The following is a 19,584-nucleotide window of genomic DNA, read 5'->3' on the forward strand; positions in this document are numbered from 1 at the left end:
TCTCTCAGCCTGCGCTAAGATAAGCTTCCCAGGCGACGCGCTCCTCCTTTCTAAGGAGACGCAGCTCCACCAGAAACCCCTTCCCCACCCCGGGGGATCTTCCCGGCCCCCGCCCCGCCGCCTCAAAGCCCGCGAAGCGTCAGCCCCCTGAGCTGACCCGCTCCCCGCTAGCCCCCTCACGCGCCACCAGCCGGCCAATGGGAGAGCCGCTTAGTCGCCGAGCTTGCGCCCTCCAATGGGCGGCGCGGTTATTGGCCTGCGGCCTCGGGAAGCCGCACCCTGTCAGGTGGGGGAGGGGGGAGGGGTGGTGGAGGCAGAGCTCGGCGGTGGGACCGGCTGCGACGGGACCGGCTGCGGCGGCCCCTCCTTTCCCGCCCGCCGCCCTTTCTCATCTGGCCTCGGGTGAGCGCTGCGGCGGAGGCACCGCCGGTAACGGTCCGGGGGGGAGGGGGAGGGGGAGGCAGAGGGGCGCAGCCGTTAACGGCCGTAGGCGGGCGGGGGTGCAGCCGTTGGCGGCGGGCGGGCTGTGAGGGGAGGGGGGAGGTGAGGCGAGGCTGGGGCGCAGACGCCGGAACCAGCTTGTGGAGCCCGGGGTGGGGGGGTGATGTCTCTGCCTTCAAAACAAGCCGCTGGCGGGGGCTGTGCGTGTGTGGGCAGGCCAGCTGCTGGCGGGGTGAGGGGCTGGGAAGGAGGGTTGCGGGTCTCCGGCCGCTGACCGGGACGGGGCGGTGGGGGCTGAGCTGCGGGGGGGCGGTTCGGGGTTGGAGGGCCCGGGTCCTGTCGGGCCTCTCCCGGGAGGGACGGTCCCCCCCCCCCCCCTCCCGCCCGCCACCAGCGAGGTGGGATGCTCCGGCTGCCGGGGCCGCCGCAGGACGCGGCCGCTCCGCGCTTACATCTCCATTGCACCCCAGCGATGCGTCTGCTGGCTCTTCCCCCGCCGCCCCTCTGCTTCACCTGCCCCCTCTTCCAGACTGCGGGGTGACCTGCTGGTGGTGCTTGGCAAAATGCGGGCGTGAGAGCGTCCAAATAATCGTCCGCAGAGGACGCAGGGATGAAGGAGGGGATGTGATGCGTTTGTGCGGTGTTATTGATTGGCAGGGTACCAGCAGCAGCAGACGGGCGGTTGTTTTGTTTCTTCTGCTGGAAGGGGTAGCTATATTTTAGCGTTTCTAGTCTCTGCTTTTGATACAAAATGTCATATGTCTTTCTGCACATAATTACTGCGCCGTCTCTATGCTGCTTTTAAGGTTAATTCTTAAACTAGGTTTGCTTTAGGTAGAACTAGCAATTAGGGAGGGGGAAAATCCAGTCAAGCTGGAAAAATATCCATGGCTGTATTGAGATAGGGAGCCAGGAATAGCACTGGGTTTAAATCTTTCATGAGATACTGCTGTAGCGCAACGGTGTAAGCTCCTCGCTGGTTTTGTTTTATTCTAGGCTTTTTGGAAAGTTGCTGTAGATCATAATAGTATCATATACAAAAAGTATTCTGTTTTCTTGCATGATGGTTGATGTCTTTAAATGGAGCTTTACAAAACAGGTCTACCTTCAGCTTATGAATTCTCAGACTGCAGCAACTGCCAGATAATTTCTGGGTGCTTTGCTGAAAGCTACAGGTACCTCCATGCACACAGGCTGTTTACGGCTCTGGGTTCTTGTAATGTGACTGAATGTGCTAACAGAGTACTCTGCAGTTCTTAACTGCCACAAATTCATTTGTCTTTTTAGGATAAAGAATTTATTTTTAAAATAAAACTATAGAAAGTGTTTCTAAAATAGGATTCCATTTTTCTTTATGAAGTTCATTGATGTAACAGTTTTGTGCCTCAGTAAGGATAGTCTCTTTAGAGCTGTTGTATAATAAGTGAGGAAAAAAACGCAAATATGGACTGGCTGCTTAATTCTGGAGCAGGTGGCTTTGGTGTTTCTTTATATTCAGTAAGCAGATTTGATGTAATGGTGTAAAAATAGTCTTACCTGAACATAATGTTCTATGTATTTTGCCTCAGTTACAGACTTTAAACTTGCTGGGTTTCGTAGGAGAGTTTTCAGCAAAAGATTGTTGCGAGTTAGATCTTTGCTGCAGCAAGATAAACATGCAAACATAGTAATGCACATATTATTAAGTATCTTGTAGTTTTACTGGAGTTCTGTTTTCTTTATGAGGTTCCATGCTGAGGTAAGTGCTTTTTAGCAGAAAACTGCGGTTTTGCCTGATTTTTTTTTTTTTTTTTTTTTGTGGTTGACTGTTATAAAATGGTGTGAGAAATCTGAACGTTTGTGCTTCATCTGAGAGAAGCACTTCTGCTAGACTGTTGTGCCAGTAAGTTCATTAGAGTATGGTTCACTAATGCTGTAGAGTGAAGAAGGTCATTTACTGCATCAGTATTTTCCTGTGAAAGTTCTTTTTAAACGCCTCCAACAGAAAATGACTCAAATATGTTATCAGCCTTTGAGATTCACTATCAATATGAAATGTTATTTTGCATATGCAGAGTTGTATCGTTTGATGAGACTATGTGGACAAACTCATTTGAGCACGGAGAGACTTTCACAGGAGTGAGGATAAAGCTACTTCTGCGCCATTAAAGTCTTGGTTTTTGAAGGGTAGCTTTGCAGTGTGAAGTGCTTTTAACAAATCTCCTTAACCAACGTTCTGTGACTTGCTATAGGAGGAAAAAGCTGAATTTTGAAGTAGCCAATTATGTTAATAAATAGAACAAAATATTATAACTGGAGGATTCAGTCTAGAAGGATGCTTAGCATGCTGATTGCTAGTAAACATACAACTTCTTTGCGGTAAGTCCTTTTTAACTCTGAGGAGGTTAGGCAGTAAATCTTGTAGCCGCTGCTTTTCTGACTTGTAGAAATAGTTTTCTTAATTATTTAAGAACTGCGGCATTGGTGAGTAGTGAGTAATTTTTAAATCCCAAACTGTTGCTATGCAAATGAGCCAGTCCTGCTTTGAGGAGAAAGTTTATAGTAACAAAACTTCCCCACTACTTTTATGAAGGAGAGCATATCAGAAAAGTGTTGCTTCTGTTGTGCAGCAAGGACGCTTCAAGCATGAGGGTGTGAAGTAAAAAATGATGCTAAATTTCTGATTTTAATAGCTTTTAAATTAGAATTTACTCTTGGACCATGCTGCATGGCAGAAAGCAGTCTCTGAAATGGCACTGTGTTACTAGTTCATACCATAGCTAAGTATTTCTTGGACATTTTTAGAGTGATAGGTGCTTGTGATTGTAAGCAGATATGAATGTAAGTTTAAACTGATGATTCTGTTGTGCAGGTCATTTGACATCTGCTGAGGAACCTGTCTAAAACTCTTCTGCCAAATTATACATCTTCTATATTAATACATTCAACAGCATTTTTTAAAAATAGTGGAAGTTCCTGGATTGCCAGAGTTTTGCAGCTTTTATTCATATAATTTAATCAGCCTTCTCAGGGGAGCAGGAAAACACTACCTAGTCTTGCCAACTTACTCAGCATTTCTCTTCAAAAATACTGCTTTTGGGTAGGGCTGAGAACAGTAGCTGTACAAACTTGTTAGCAAAGAATGGTGTAAAGTGTGAATCCTGTAAACTAGTTTATTTCCTGAGGAAAGGATCTTTTCATTAGAAGTAGTAATGCTTAAAAAGTACTGGTTATACAAAAGTTTGATCTATAGTAATTTTTACTTTAAAATTACCCTTTTCTGTGGTTACTTTTCCTATAATTTTAGTGCTGTGTGTACAGTAACAGGGTTCTGTAATGTTCAGCATAACTTTAATTAACATCTGTTACCATCTCAGTAAGCATCTTTGTTTATTGAGAATAATCATGATAATCTTCAGTGAAATTGAAACAAATAATTGGTCTCTTTCCTCACCAGTCAGAGAATGTTGTTTGCTGTGGTCTTCTCAGTTCAGAAATATCAGTGGTTAGTAGTTGCAGAAGTTATAAGGACAGAGACTGCAGGAAACGCTGTTTTTGGAACTGCTGCTTTTTCAAATCAGGCATAAGCTGAAATGATGGCATTTGTCAGGAGGGCTCTGGTTTAACATTCTATTCCTGGTCTTGAATAAAGTTTTAAGTATTACTGCAACTTTGGGGAATTTTGAAGTCTAAGTGTTGTTAATTTCAGGGCAAATAAAGTTTTAGTGTAGATATGGATTTGCCTAACTGCTACCAGTCAAGCTGGCTGACCGGCGTGTATGCTTGCTGGCTTTGCTGGACTGACTCTTTGACGGTTAAGAAGAAACTGAAAATGTCGTCCTTGAAGGCATAGCCAAACAGGAGTAACAACTTCTTCAGCACCTTTCTAACTTCCTCCCTTTGACCTTGCTTGTTAGATTGCATTTTGATAAATGATCTCTGCCTGCTCTGTTGAGTACAGTTTTTATTCAGTGAAAGAGCAACCTTTCAACCTCAGATCAGTGGCATTAGCAAGTGAGGCATCAAAAGAGTTTGTCACTTATTTGAGTGGTTTTCCCTGCAGAGTAATTCAAAATCAACATACATGAAATCGTGTTTCAGTTCAATTTTAAAACGGGGATATTAAGAGCTCCTCTTTAAAACGGAGATTTGGAGTTTCCATACTCTTCAGACTAATCAAATATTCCTTTGCATATTTAGTTGACTAGTGTATTTGTTTCTAATCAAATATTCCTTTGCATTTTTGACTAACGTATTTGGTTTGGTCTTTTAAAATTAGTGATTTTTACACCATATTTTGTGTATTGTTTTCAGATCTTGACTCCTGAAATCTGAAAAAGATAGGGAGTAAAATCAGAGTTCCAAGACTTTCTTTTTCTTTCGTATACCTAATTGAATTGCTGGAAAGTGGTTATGGAAGCAGTGAACAGTAAATGTGGTTAATCAGTAATTTTTCATGGTATCTTTGATAATTTCGCATCAAATGAGTAGACAAATGTTAAGTTGTGGTACATTTATGCACCAAAGATGAGGGGAAAATCAAATTACTATACCTAAGATCTTCTAGATTTTTGGTTGGAATCAGTAAACATGTAAAAGCGATTTTGGGCTAAAACGTGTAATTTCACTTGCAGCCACAGAAACTTAGTTTAGTTTATTTTGGGTTTGTTTTCATTTTGTACATACAAATTTCAAATTCTTGTTGTGGTGTTTTTTATCTCTGTCTTGTTTCAGATCTTGAATCTTGAGAGGTCTGATGCACTATTTCAGCTTTGTTGTAGCTAATGCCAGATTAAACCAGCAAGTGTCTGGGAAAACTTGGACACATGAAGACTGTTTTCAGCGGGTTTTTTTTTGATTGTTTTTTGTAGTGGGTGTTTTTTTTTTTATATACTACTGAGCATAAAGTTACTGTTCCTGTATTGTGACTGTGGAGGTGAAGGATAAGACATACTTTGAGTTTAGTTTTCTTCTAACAGATGAAACAATTTCTTTAGGTATTGTCATTATAAAATATTGCTGAAATTCTATAAAGTATGTATGCGTATGAAACATCCATTCCATCTAAAATTCAGCAAAATAAGGCATTGCTGCCGTTGTGCATTAACTGACAGATGCATATACTTGGGTGGTTTTTTTTCCGAAAAATCTTGTCTAATTTAGCTTTGCATAGTAACCTTGAATCAACACAGCTTGAAGTATTTCAAAGTTATAGAGACTTATTTTATTTTTCTCTTGAACTTCTGAACCTGTTAGCTACATTCAGCTAAATTTAACAGGAAAACGGTGACTTCAAACACATGAAGTTTCTGCCAGTAATGTGATAATCTGAGCCCCAAACTTGAGCAAGGATGGACTCGAGCAGGATGTAGAGGGGAACGTGAGAACATGGGATAAAAAAGGTTGAATAGGGAAGCATAGACTTCAGCTGATAGGAAATCATGTTTCGTTAATTGTGTCATCTTTCTCTTGGTGCTCAGTTCCATGATTTTCAGGTGAAATTCTACGTGACTAAAGTGTTGCTGTATTTTTTTAAATGTCACTTCAAGTTTCCATATAATTTGAGTAACAGATTCAGTGTAAAGCGCAATATTCTATTTTGATTCCAAAGTAAATTTTATTTCCTTAGTGTGGATATAATTTTTAAGCCTACTAGTATATATAGCAAGGTGTGGTGTCTGGTTCCCCCCTACCCCCCTGACTTGCAGTGAAATTTATTAGATGTTGAGTTTTCAAAGATATTCTGGTAATTTTGGTTGTAACTGATAATTTGGAAGCATTTCAGTACAATTGTATGTGTTTTATGAGAGAATTAAGGATGAAGATGTGTGAACTTGGTGTTCATTTTTATAAATTATTTTTCATAAAGTTTTGGTGGCCAGAAGTATACACTAAAAATTTATTTGGTTATGTGGAACATTTGCACTACAGTATTAAATTATTTTTTAATCTAGTAATAGACAGGAAGAATAAATTAATAATGCTTTTAGACGTTTGCTTAGATCTCGACTGTAGGTATTAAATGGATTTTTTTTTTTTCTGTTTGCTTATATAGGGATTTGGGTTAAAAGTCAGTAAATTCTTTAGAGCTTTCCCAAAGCAAGTGAAATGTACATGGCTTGGATGGAGAGGGAGATTAAAATACGTGTGTTTTATCTAAGGGAAGGCTATTAGATCTTTTATGTGTCAAGGGAAGGTGATGGATTTCTGTGCCTTGGACTTGGAGAGAACTGTCCAGTTGTTCCTTTTGATTGCTGATACTTGTAACAACATCTTCCTGTGTATTTTTCCCACTGCTTTCAATCTCCTTGAGAACCTGGCACTAATCTTGATGCTGCTGAGTTATGTGGATCATCTCATGCTGAGCTGCTTGCCTCTCTCCTGGAAAGAGAGGATGTTTGTGACTGCGGCATAGGGTAAGGATTTTGACAAGTGGGACATCCGCTTCTGGATCTGCCATAGTCTTTATTGTTGTTCTAGGACACTTGCTTTGACTCAATTCCAGTCTGTTAATGGAGATGTTGATTTTTAACTGGAAACCTCAGTTAAGATGCCTGTACCCTTGCTTTACAGTTGTGGAATGACAGTCCTTTCACTATCCTTCAGTTTTCCCTCACTGCAGCAACTTGGGGAAGAGCCAAGAGCAGAGAACACAGTGAACAGTTAGCTGCACAAATTGGAGGAAGGTAGTCCCTCAAACTGTCCTCTGGCCTGCCCAGCCACCAGAAAATAAAGAGCATTTTGGCAGCTGGTCAATGAAAGCCAGAAGTGGTGAACAGAAAGCTGGGAAGCGTGGTTAAAATCTGAGTGTCAGCCAGAAGAGTTGGACTTGGGCAGTCTTGCAAATTATGAGGGCAGCCTTATTAATTGAACATTCTGGCTGGTGGAAGAGTTGCCTGAGGCTTAGATTCTTTATGGGTCAATACTTAACCATTTAAGTGGGAAGACACCCCTTCAAGCCTCAAGCAAAGCTCACAATGTCAAAAATAAATCTTTGTAGCTGCATTTGCTACTTCAGTTGCATGTTTGATGGATTTGGGATCCTACCTTATGGGAGTGGGCTAAAGTATTGAAATAGCTGGTCTCCCAGAAGCACTGAGACTGCTGTTTTTTCTTGTGCTTTTTTCAGTCATTAGCGTAAGTATGATATTTATTGATACCGGAATAGTGTCCATTATGCTAATTATTTTTAAGCATTTATTAAGCCAACCCCAAAATACAAAGAATGCTGAAGATTGCATAAGGAAAGGAGATGTGAGTAGTTACTTAGGATATCCTGGATTTGTTTTTCATAATGTCACCTTTTTAAAGAGCTTAAGCTTATTTCAGCATTCCCTGATTTTTAGGGCATTAAGTCATTACTGTGTTCACATAATGTTGTTGAAATATGTTACTTCTGTAATAACTGAACTGTATTTTTGGAAATTTCATTTCATCCCCAAGTCAAATGGGGGCACATTATTGCACGTTTTCAGTAGTGTAGTTGCTGAAGTCACTTAAGAATGAGACAGATTTTGAATGCCTCTTTTTCTCTGCAGACCTTTAATCAGGACTAGACATGTTCTGAAATAATTTTGTATTTGTTATCACTTGTTACTTTGAAGACCCATTGTGATACCAAATATGTAATGGGTAGAAGGAAAAGGTGAGGTTGTTCAGTCTGAAGTTTTGTTTGCTACTTTACTTCTTATACTACAGTTTTTGCTTGTTTAATGTAGTCCTTACTTTGATGTGTTAATCATTAATGAATCACATAAATTAATTTCATTTGACTGAAACTCAAATCTAAATTTATTCAGTCAAGGATTTGATGATCTGATGATCTGAGAGAGTAATCTGGTAGTTTTCCCCTCCCTCCTCTCTGTTGCTATAGTAATCCTAAATTTGAACCTTGTTTCTGCGGACTTTTTTTTCCTTAATGTAAGTTTTGTAATAGCTGCGCAGTGTGTTCTCAAACCAAAATACTGATAATACAGGTTTTGTTGTTGCACTTTTTTTTTCATTTGGATGCAACATCTGAGGTAAAACTGATATTCAGCAGCCTTAACTTGCCTTCTCATTTTCTAGCTCTGGTGAGACCTTGTGTCATTAATCTTTTTGTTCATGCTTTAGGCATACACCATTTAGAGGGGGAAAAAAAAATCAAACACAGGCCCAACTGAAGTAAAAAAGGACCCAAACCTGTCTCTGAGTTTCATGGAAAGTTGTTAATAATTATCGTAATTATAGAAGTGGACATTCAAATTGCAAAGGCCGCGACTTAATTTAGCATTCAAATGTTCTTGCAATTCCAGTTTCACAGCAATGTTCAGGGCTTATTTGATGAGGTGCTTTCAGCTACTTCTGGCATGGCTGAACTTCTGACACTGCAATAAATGCTGATAATTCTGGCAAGTGTATAAAATGTTTGTGCTCTCACTAAACCTTCGTTTTTTTTTTTTTTAATATATGATAAAGTGGAGATGCAAGATCTGACAATGTTAATGGCAAATTGAAGAGGAGCATCAGGAGTAAGGAGAAAACCTGAAAAAGACTAATCACCTGTCTTGTCAGGAAGCATGGGGACAATGAAATAAGGCTAAAAATAATTTAGATACAGGTGAAAGACTATATGAAAAGTTTGCCTTAATTTTCAGTGGAAGACAGTTTTGAACACATGCAAACTGGCAAATAAATCTTACTGAAGTGAGGTTGTAGAAATTATTTCCATAAAGTCAAACTTCCAGGGTGCAGATCAGTGGGACTATGTAATATTTACTCTGGAATTTTGAAGTAGATGGTCTGTGTAATTAGAGGCTCAGTTGCAAGAATTGTCATTAAATATCAAGGCAGAAGGGTATTGAATGGCTGGCGAGCAGCAAAAGTGGTCGCTATGTTTAGAGAAAAAGGTGGTTCAGGATAGTTATTGCATCATTAGTGTGACCTTAGTATTCAAGGATTTGTTTAAATTTAGAAAGAGAAGCTATTCTAATAGGGAGGTGAGAGGAAAACGGGGTAAGAAGTGATACAGCTCTTAACAGAGGAAGACTCTGTCAGAGAAATCTAACGGTCCTATTTAGAAGATACCTGACTTTTTGGAGAGGATACATGGTTAGAGCTGACCTCTTTTGACTTAGGAGTCATGTAATGTGTAATACGAGTCCATGTAAAAACTAGAATGATGTTTCTCTGAAAATTGATTTAAGATGGTGATAGGGTGTGCTGAGCATGGATAGAATTGGATAACCAGAAGATGATGTATGGAAAGTATGTTAGTAGTGGAATTTGTCAAGGATGAGTTTCAAGGTTTAGTATTTTCATTAAAAACATTGATATATGCCTACTTCTTATGCCAATTTCATGTTTTCTCATCAGATTTTAGGTGTCATGAATACGAAAGAAGGTTTTGCATAGAATGATGTTGAGACCTTAGGACATGACCAGTAGAAAAAGGAGTGATATTTAATAGCATTAAAACAATGAAAATGATCTTACAGCACTTCAGGATGACTAATCCATCGAAGTTAGCAGTTGTGAAAAGTGTTAAGACAACAAATATACTGTTGTTGTCCTACTAATATTTTCCATTAAAGAGGTGAAGTGGTACTGACTACTTCTGGTACTAGTGAAAGCTCATCTGGAATATTGTGTCTGATTCTTATCACCTGCTGTCAAGTGAAAAGGGCTTTGTACTGGAAGAGGTACAGGGACTGACTCCTAGAATGACTAAGGAAATGGAGATTTTGGTCCGTGAGGGACACTGAAAGAGTATGTCTTGTTTGAGCTGGCAAAACAAAGCACGAAGGTGGTTGCTCTTCATGAAAATGAGTGAAACAACACAGGTTGGTAAAAAGAGCTTCTTATGCTTGAGGTATGAGAACAAATGGGTATAAACTATCCAAGAATAAACCTAGTCTGGAAATCAGAAAAGATGGTTCCTAAGCAACGGAGGCACAGAAGTCTGCCACAGCCTTCCCTTAGGAGTAGTGGAATAAGACTGTCTTTAAGATCGAGCTGTTTAGCTTATATAAAGGGGGGTGGGGGTATATATCACATGTAGTTTTCTGCAGTACCTTGGGATTTGAACTGCTTGACCCAGAATATCTGTTTGTTCCCATGATTCCCGTCTTGTTAGTCAGATATGATACAGTAACTTGACCAGATATTGTCCAGAGACCAGTAGGTACATGGGTGGTCTGTGTCTCGGACAAAGAGACCAGTTGCAGTCTCAGATACATAAATACTTATGTCAAGGGATGATGAATGCTAGACAAGTAGGAAGTTTTAAATACTGTTTTATGAGGCAGGAGACCTGCATGGTTAAACAAGGAGCTTCTAGCGGAGATCAGGCAGAAGAGAAAGGTGCATGGCATGTGGAAAGAGGGACAGGCCACTTGGGAAGAGTACAGAAACGTAGTGAGAGCATGCAGGGATGCGACGAGGAAGGCCAAGGCTCACCTGGAATTGAAGCTGGCAAGGGATGTCAAAAACAACAAGAAGGGCTTCTTCAACTACATCAGCAGCAAAAGGAAGGCTAGGGACAACGTGGGGCCGCTGCTGAATGAGGCGGGTGTCCTGGTGACGGAGGATGCGGAGAAGGCAGAGCTAATGAATGCCTTCTTTGCTTCAGTCTTCAGTGCTAAGACTGGCCCTCAGGAATCCCAGGCCCCGGAGGTAAGAGAAGAAGCCTACAGAGAGGACGACTTTCCCTTGGTCGAGGAGGACTGTGTGAGGGATCGCTTAAGCGATCTGGATGTCCACAAATCCATGGGCCCCGATGGAATGCACCCACGAGTGCTGAGGGAGCTGGCGGATGTCATTGCTGAGCCACTCTCCATCATCTTTGAGAGGTCCTGGAGGACTGGAGAGGTGCCCGAGGACTGGAGAAAGGCCAATGTCACTCCAATCTTCAAAAAGGGCAAGAAGGAGGACCCAGGGAACTACAGGCCGGTCAGCCTCACCTCCATCCCGGGAAAGGTGATGGAGCAGCTTATCCTGGAGGCCATCATCAAGCAAGTGGAAGCAAAGAAGGTTATCAGGAGTAGTCAGCATGGATTCACCAAGGGGAAATCATGCCTGACCAATCTGATAGCTTTCTATGATGACATGACTGGCTGGGTAGACGAAGGGAGAGCTGTGGATGTTATCTACCTTGACTTCAGCAAGGCTTTCGACACAGTCTCCCATGATATCCTCCTGGGGAAGCTGAGGAAGTGTGGGCTGGATGAGTGGTCGGTGAAGTGGATAGAGAACTGGCTGAATGGCAGAACTCAGAGGGTTGTCATCAGCGGCGCTGAGTCTAGCTGGAGGCTGGTAACTAGTGGTGTCCCTCAGGGGTCAGTACTGGGCCCAGTCTTGTTTAACTTCTTCATCAACGACCTGGATGAAGAGTTAGAATGTACCCTCAGCAAGTTTGCTGATGACACCAAACTGGGAGGTGTGGTAGATACACCGGAAGGCTGTGCTGCCATTCAGCGTGACCTGGATAGGCTGGAAAGCTGGGCAGAGAGGAACCTGATGAGGTTCAACAAGGGCAAGTGCAGGGTCCTGCACCTGGGGAGGAACAACCTCATGCACCAGTACAGGCTTGGGGTGGACCTGCTGGAGAGCAGCTCCGCGGAGAGGGACCTGGGTGTCCTGGTGGACGACAGGTTAACTATGAGCCAGCAGTGTGCCCTGGCTGCCAAGAAGGCCAATGGGATCCTGGGGTGCATCAAGAAGAGTGTGGCCAGCAGGACAAGGGAGGTTCTCCTTCCCCTCTACACTACCCTGGTGAGGCCTCATCTGGAGTACTGTGTCCAGTTCTGGGCTCCCCAGTTCAAGAAGGATGAAGAGCTACTGGAGAGAGTCCAGCGGAGGGCTACAAGGATGGTGAGGGGACTGGAGCATCTCCACTACGAGGAGAGGTTGAGGGAACTGGGCTTGTTCAGCCTGAAGAAGAGAAGGCTGCGAGGGGACCTTATAAATGCCTACAAATATCTGAAGGGTGGGTGTCAGGAGGATGGGGCCAAGCTCTTTTCAGTGGTGCCCAGTGACAGGACAAGGGGTAATGGGCACAAACTGAGGCACAGGAAGTTCCGTCTGAACATGAGGAGGAACTTCTTCTCTCTGAGGGTGACGGAGCACTGGAACAGGCTGCCCAGGGAGGTTGTGGAGTCTCCTTCTCTGGAGATATTCAAGACCCGCCTGGACAAGGTCCTGTGCAGCCTGCTGTAGGTGACCCTGCTTCGGCGGGGGGGTTGGACTAGATGACCCACAGAGGTCCCTTCCAACCCCTACTATTCTGTGATTCTGTGATTCTGTAATATGCTACGTTGTCTCTTGTGTAGTGGCTATATATTGTTTTGCATTAAGAAACCCCAAATCAACACAGAATAATTTCACAGATTGAATGATGAGTCCTGCACTGTTTTTGTCTCGTGCTGTCCTGTGTAATTGAAGGAAGCTGCCCACATGTGCACAGTTATGTCATTGTCTTCATATTTCTCTGAGAATTCTCCTTTGAGCTGTTTTAAAAAAAACATAAAAATTGGTGTAAGCTGAAGAGTTTGTATGTTGCTATGTATTGTCCTGCTGTTCCTGTATATTGCCGTAAGACTCTGTCCTTTTAATAAGCTTGGCATGTAATTTTTTGAGGAAGCATTGTGCTTGTGTTTGCACTAGACACACTCCCATTTGTCTGCGTACTAGAAGATTGGTAGTTTTAAAGGAGACTTGACAGAGAATCATAGTATCATAGAATAGTTTGGGTTGGAAGGGACGTTTAAGGGCCATCTAGTCCAGCCCCCTCTGCAATGACCAGGGCAATCTTCAACTAGATCAGGTTGCTCTGAGCCCCATCCAACCTGACTTTGAATGTTTCGAGGAATGGGAAATCGACCACTGCTCTGGGCAACCTGTGCCAGTGTTTCACCACACCCATCGTAAAAAATTTATTCCTTATATCCAGTCTAAATGTACCCTCTTTCAGTTTAAAACCATTACCCCTTGTCCTATCACAGCAGGCCCTTGCTAAAAGCCCGAAGCCTGTCCCCATCTTTCTTGTAGGCCCCGTTAAGTGCTGAAAGGCCACAATAAGGTCTCCCTGGAGCCTTCTCCAGGCTGAACAGCCCCAACTCTCTCAGCCTTTCCACACAGCAGAGGTGCTCCAGCCCTCTGATCATTTTTGTGGCCTCCTCTGGCCCTGCTCCAACGGGTTCATGTCTGTCCTGTGCTGAGGGCTCCAGAGTTGAACACAGGACTCCTGGTGAGGTCTCACCAGAGCAGAGCAGAGGGGCAGAATCCCCTCCCTTGACCTGCTGGCCATGCTGCTTTTGATGCATCCCAGAATATGGTTGGCTTTGTGGTCTGTGAGTGCACATTGGTGGCTCATGTCCAGCTTTTAATCCACTAGTACCCCCAAGTCCTTCTCCTCAGGGCTTCTCTCAATCCCTTTATCCCCCAGCCTGTACTGATACTGGCATTTTCCCCGACCCATGTGCAGGACCTTGCACTTGGCCTTGTTGAACCTCATGAGGTTCACATGGGCACACTTCTCAGGCCTGTCCAGGTCCCTCTGGATGGCATCGCATCCTTTTGGTGTGTCAGCTGCACCACCCAGCTTGGTGTCATCTGCAAACTTGCTGAGGGTGCACTCGATCTCGCTATGTCATTGGTGAAGGTATTAAACAGCACTGGTCCCAGTACGGACCCCTGAGGGACACCACTTGTCACCAATCTCTATGTGGTCATTGAGCCATTGACCACTACCCTGTGGATGCAACCATCCAACCAATTCCTCATCCCCTGAACAGTCCACCCATCAAATCCATATCTCTCCAATTTAGAGAGAAAGATATTGTGGGGAACCAGGTCAAAGGCTTTACAGAAGTCCAGATAGACGACATCCATAGCTGTTCCTTTGTCTGCTGATATAGTGTCCTGGGTTTGGCCAGAACAGGGTTAATTTTCACCGGACTCCAGGAAGGGGCACAGCCGGGGGGTGGGGGCTGACCCCACCTGGCCAAACAGAGCCCGGTATTCCATACCATGTGACATCACGCTGGGTTCCGGGGGGGGGGGGGGGGGGGGGGCGGCGCGGCGGGAATGCACTCGCGGCTTGGGGGGGGCGCGGCGCCGGTCCTGTTTCGGGAGAGCGGTTGTCTGGGTCGTTACGGTTCGTTGTTATGTTTTCTCCTTATTTGTATCGTTGTTGTTCCTGTTTCCCTCTGTTTGCTGTTCTGTTAAACTGCCCTTATCCCGACCCACCAGTTTCTGCCTCTTTCTTTCCATTCTCCTCCGCACGCCGGCGGGGGGAGGGGCGGCCGCGTGGTGCTTTTGTTGCCGGCGGCAGCCGAAACCGAAACATTCAGTTGGCGCCCAGACGTGGAGCGGGGATAACAGCAGGGCTGAGCAGCGGGTGTTAAAACTGCTTTCATAGATTTCGTTAAAATTTATTATACGCATTTACTGTGTTAAATAGTCGCCAGTAAAAATGTTTCTGTCTTTGATCAGATGGCTGTGGTTTCTGAATCCTTATTTGCAGTATGTATTCAATGCCGTGCTGTTCATCATCGCTGGGAAAAAGATCAGGATGATAATTTTGCTCTACCTTACGATATCGACTTATGATATGATAACATCACTGTGCATGAAATTAGTCTTGTATTTGCATGCGGCACTGTGGTCATTTCCATACCTCGGATCCTATGTCTTAGAATTTGTTAATAATCAAACCCAGCCTGTGGGGAAAACCGAAGGGGATACCTTCCCCCACTCTTTCGCCCCCCCTCTCTCCCTCAGGCTGGTCCTAACGGCTTTTGAGAATTTCGAGTACCCCTGGGATGCTCAGGCCAGCGGGTTTCTATTGTTATGCTTCCTGAATGGGTTGCAGGTTTTGTTTAGGGTTAAACAAGTCGTTAAGAACATCGTGCAGAGACCTGCCCCGGGGCCAGATAGCTGTGAGTGGCTGGGTGTGTGGGACAGCATGGGCAAGTACCTAGGGCAGTGGGCACCACCGGTGTTTTTTAAACTCACCCCTGAACAAATTCAGAATCCGGAAAAACTAGTAAAATATCTGCAAAAAGTGTGCTGCCACCCCGGGAACTCCAGAGAGACACAGATCACAGCAACGTGCTGGGGTCTGGCCCATGCCTACCGAGCTGCCCTGTTTAACACTGTTCAGTGCCCTAGAGGGGAAAGGGGGGGGAAATGAAGCGGCAGGCGCTGCGACTGGCACTGCCCCCCCAGCCGGGCCTGCAGCCCCTCCAGCCCAGCAGGCAGTCCCAGCACCCCCGACCAGCACCACCGCTGCCACAGCTGCAGGGTCTGCCTCAGTTTCCCCAGCGGGCACAGCAGCTGCTCCAGCCCCAGCTCCAGCTGCAGGCAGCGCGGCTGAGCCCAATGACCAACCTGTGCTGGTAGCAGTCGCCCCCGTAAAACTAAAGAAAGACGCAAAGAGAGCAGATTGCTCCGGGAGGGATGACGATGAGCCAGGGTCATCGCGGGAGATAGAGACAGAGATCATCACCCGGTCCCTGTCCCTGGGCGAGCTGCGAGACATGTGGAAAGATTTCAGCCACCACCCAGGCGAGCACATTGTCACCTGGCTGCTGCGGTGCTGGGATAACGGGGCCAGCAGCTTGGAGTTAGAGGGCAAGGAAGCCAAGCAGCTGGGATCCCTGGCCAGGGATGGGGGCATTGACAAGGCCATTGGAAAAAAGGAACAAATCCTCAGCCTCTGGAGGAGACTTCTGTCAGGCGTGAGGGAGAGGTACCCCTTCAGTGATGATTTTGTATGTTATCCTGGCAAGTGGACCAATATGGAAAGGGGTATTCAGTACCTGAGGGAATTAGCTGTGCGGGAGCTGGTTTATAATGAACCAGATGATGACCAGTTACCCACAGACCCAGATGAAGTCCAGTGCACAGCATCTATGTGGAGGAAGTTTGTGCGGAGCGCACCCTCCTCGCATGCCAACTCACTGGCAGTTGTAAACTGGAAGGGTAAGGAGGCACCAACAGTGGATGAGGTGGCTGTCAGACTCCGGCAATATGAGGAAAGTCTTTCTTCCTCCCTTGTCTCAGCTGTAAATAAATTGTCCGAGAAGGTCCAGCGACTCAAACAGAGTATGTCCTACTCCCCACCTGTACGGGCCAGTGTCTCAGCTATTAGGGGCAAGCGTTTCTCTGCTCAGGAGAGGGAATACAGAGGCTATACACCCCGGGGCACCCTGTGGTTCTACCTGTGTGACCACGGAGAGGACATGAGGAAGTGGGATGGAAAACCCACCTCAAGTCTAGAGGCACGAGTGCGTGAGTTGCGAGGTAAAACAATCACCAAAGGGGATTCTGTTAGGAAAAATGCCGCTCCAGTTTCCAGCAGCCAGTTCTCCAGACCAGGTAGACAGTTTGACCTTGATTCCGATCCTCTGGAGGGGACCTCCAAGTCATTTTTACAGCAGGTGAGCAGCAAATTCTCTGACGAGAATTAGAGGGGCCCTGCCTCCAGCCAGGTGGAGGAAAGGGACAACCATGTCTATTGGACGGTGTGGATTCGGTGGCCTGGCACGTCAGATCCACAAGAGTATAAAGCTCTAGTGGACACTGGTGCACAGTGTACTTTAATGCCACCAGAGTTCAAAGGGTCAGAGTCCATTTGCATTTCCGGAGTGACAGGGGGGTCCCAAGAGCTGAGTGTATTGGAGGCTGAAGTGAGCCTCACTGGGCAGGAGTGGCAGAAGCACCCCATTGTAACTGGCCCTGAGGCTCCGTGCATCCTTGGGACAGACTATCTTAGGAGAGGCTATTTCAAGGACCCAAAGGGATATCGGTGGGCTTTTGGCATAGCTGCTTTGGAGACGGAAGAAATTAAACAACTGTCCATTTTGCCTGGTCTCTCGGAGGATCCTTCTGTTGTGGGGTTGCTGAGGGTTGAAGAACAACAGGTGCCAATCGCGACCACAACGGTGCACTGGCGACAGTATCGTACCAACCGAGACTCCCTTCTCCCCATTCATCAGCTGATCCGCCAGCTGGAGAGTCAAGGAGTGATCACCAAAACTCGCTCACCCTTTAGTAGTCCCATATGGCCAGTGAGAAAATCTACTGGAGAGTGGAGACTGACAATAGACTACCGTGGCCTGAATGAAGTCACACCACCGCTGAGTGCTGCCGTGCCAGACATGCTAGAACTTCAATATCAGCTGGAGTCAAAGGCAGCCAAGTGGTACGCTACAATTGACATGGCTAATGCATTCTTCTCCATCCCTTTGGCAGCAGAGTGCAGGCCACAGTTTGCTTTCACCTGGAGGGGCATCCAGTACACCTGGAATCGACTGCCCCAGGGGTGGAAACACAGTCCCACCATTTGCCATGGACTAATCCAGACTGCAGTGGAAAAGGGTGAAGCCCCAGAACATCTGCAGTACATCGATGACATCATTATATGGGGCGACACAGCGGAGGAAGTTTTTGAGAAAGGGGAGAAAATAGCTCAGATCCTTCTGAAAGCCGGTTTTGCCATTAAGCGAAGTAAAGTCAAGGGACCTGCTCAAGAGATCCAGTTTTTGGGAATAAAATGGCAGGATGGGCGCCGTCAAATGCCAATGGATGTCATCAACAAAATAGCAGCTATGTCTCCACCAACCAGCAAAAAGGAAGCACAGGCCTTCCTGGGTGTTGTGGGTTTTTGGAGGATGCACATCCCAAATTACAGCCAGATTGTAAGTCCTCTGTACCACATGACCCGGAAGAAGAATGATTTTGAATGGGGCCCTGAGCAACGACAGGCATTTGAACAAATTAAACGGGAGATAGTTCATGCCGTAGCCCTTGGTCCAGTCCGGTCAGGGCAAGATGTTAAAAACGTGCTCTACACCGCAGCCGGGGAGAATGGCCCAACCTGGAGTCTCTGGCAGAAAGCACCAGGGGAGACTTGAGGTCGACCCCTGGGGTTCTGGAGCCGGGGATACAAAGGATCCAAGGCCCGCTATACTCCCACTGAAAAAGAGATTCTGGCAGCATATGAAGGCGTTTGAGCTGCTTCAGAAGTGGTCAGCACTGAAGCACAGCTCCTCCTAGCTCCACGATTGCCAGTCCTGGGCTGGATGTTCAAAGAAAGAGTCCCCTCTACGCATCATGCCACCGATGCTACGTGGAGTAAGTGGGTCGCGCTGATCACCCAGCGTGCCCGAATGGGAAACCCCAGTCGCCCAGGAATTCTGGAGGTAATCATGGACTGGCCAGAAGGCAAAGATTTTGGAGCATCGCCAGAGGAGGAGGTGACACGTGCTGAAGAGGCCCCACTGTATAACCAGCTGCCAGAAGATGAGAAACAGTATGCCCTGTTCACGGATGGGTCCTGTCGCATTGTGGGGAAGCAGCGGAGGTGGAAGGCTGCTGTATGGAGCCCTACACGACAAGTCGCGGAAACGGCCGAGGGAGAAGGTGAGTCAAGCCAGTTTGCAGAGGTGAAAGCCATCCAGCTGGCTTTAGACATTGCCAGTCGAGAGAAGTGGCCAGTGCTCTCTCTTTACACTGACTCTTGGATGGTGGCCAATGCGTTGTGGGGGTGGCTGCAGCAATGGAAGAAGAACAACTGGCAGCGCAGAGGCAAACCTATCTGTGCTGCCCCATTGTGGCAAGATATTGCTGCCCGGCTAGAGCAGTTGGCTGTAAAAGTCCGTCACATGGACGCCCACGTCCCTAAGAGTCGGGCCACTGAAGAACATCAAAACAACCACCAGGTAGATCAGGCTGCTAAGATTGAAGTGGCTCAGGTGGATCTGGACTGGCAACATAAGGGTGAACTCTTTATAGCTCGGTGGGCCCATGACACCTCGGGCCACCAAGGAAGAGACGCGACATACAGATGGGCTCGTGACCGAGGGGTGGACTTGACCATGGACACTATCACACAGGTTATCCATGAATGTGAGACATGCGCTGCAATCAAGCAAGCCAAGCGGGTAAAGCCTCAGTGGTATGGAGGACGATGGCTAAAATATAAATATGGGGAGGCTTGGCAGATTGACTATATCACACTGCCACAAACCCGCCAAGGCAAGCGCTATGTGCTCACAATGGTGGAGGCCACCACTGGATGGCTGGAAACCTACCCTATGCCCCATGCCACTGCCCGGAATACCATCCTGGGCCTGGAAAAACAAGTCCTGTGGCGACATGGCACTCCCGAAAGAATCGAGT

At 45.9% G+C, this 19,584-nt stretch overlaps 1 protein-coding gene across 12 annotated transcripts in view; it reads left to right on the forward strand.

The window, feature by feature from the left end:
- Positions 1 to 300: 300 nt before the first annotated feature.
- ADD1 (adducin 1) overlaps positions 301 to 19,584 on the forward strand; it is a 77,411-nt gene continuing 58,127 nt past the window's right edge. For 9 of the 12 annotated variants that reach the window (XM_075420396.1, XM_075420401.1, XM_075420402.1 and 6 more), the window contains exon 1: positions 301 to 402. The gene's annotated coding sequence lies outside the window, so the exon portion shown is untranslated. Of the gene's footprint in view, positions 430 to 652; positions 674 to 1,130; positions 1,150 to 19,584 lie in introns of those variants that run through there. The other 3 variants (XM_075420397.1, XM_075420398.1, XM_075420399.1) reach the window with 3 other exon arrangements.

Source organism: Opisthocomus hoazin, chromosome 5, assembly GCF_030867145.1.
Source record: "Opisthocomus hoazin isolate bOpiHoa1 chromosome 5, bOpiHoa1.hap1, whole genome shotgun sequence".
In the NCBI taxonomy this organism is placed as follows: Eukaryota; Metazoa; Chordata; class Aves; order Opisthocomiformes; family Opisthocomidae; genus Opisthocomus; species Opisthocomus hoazin.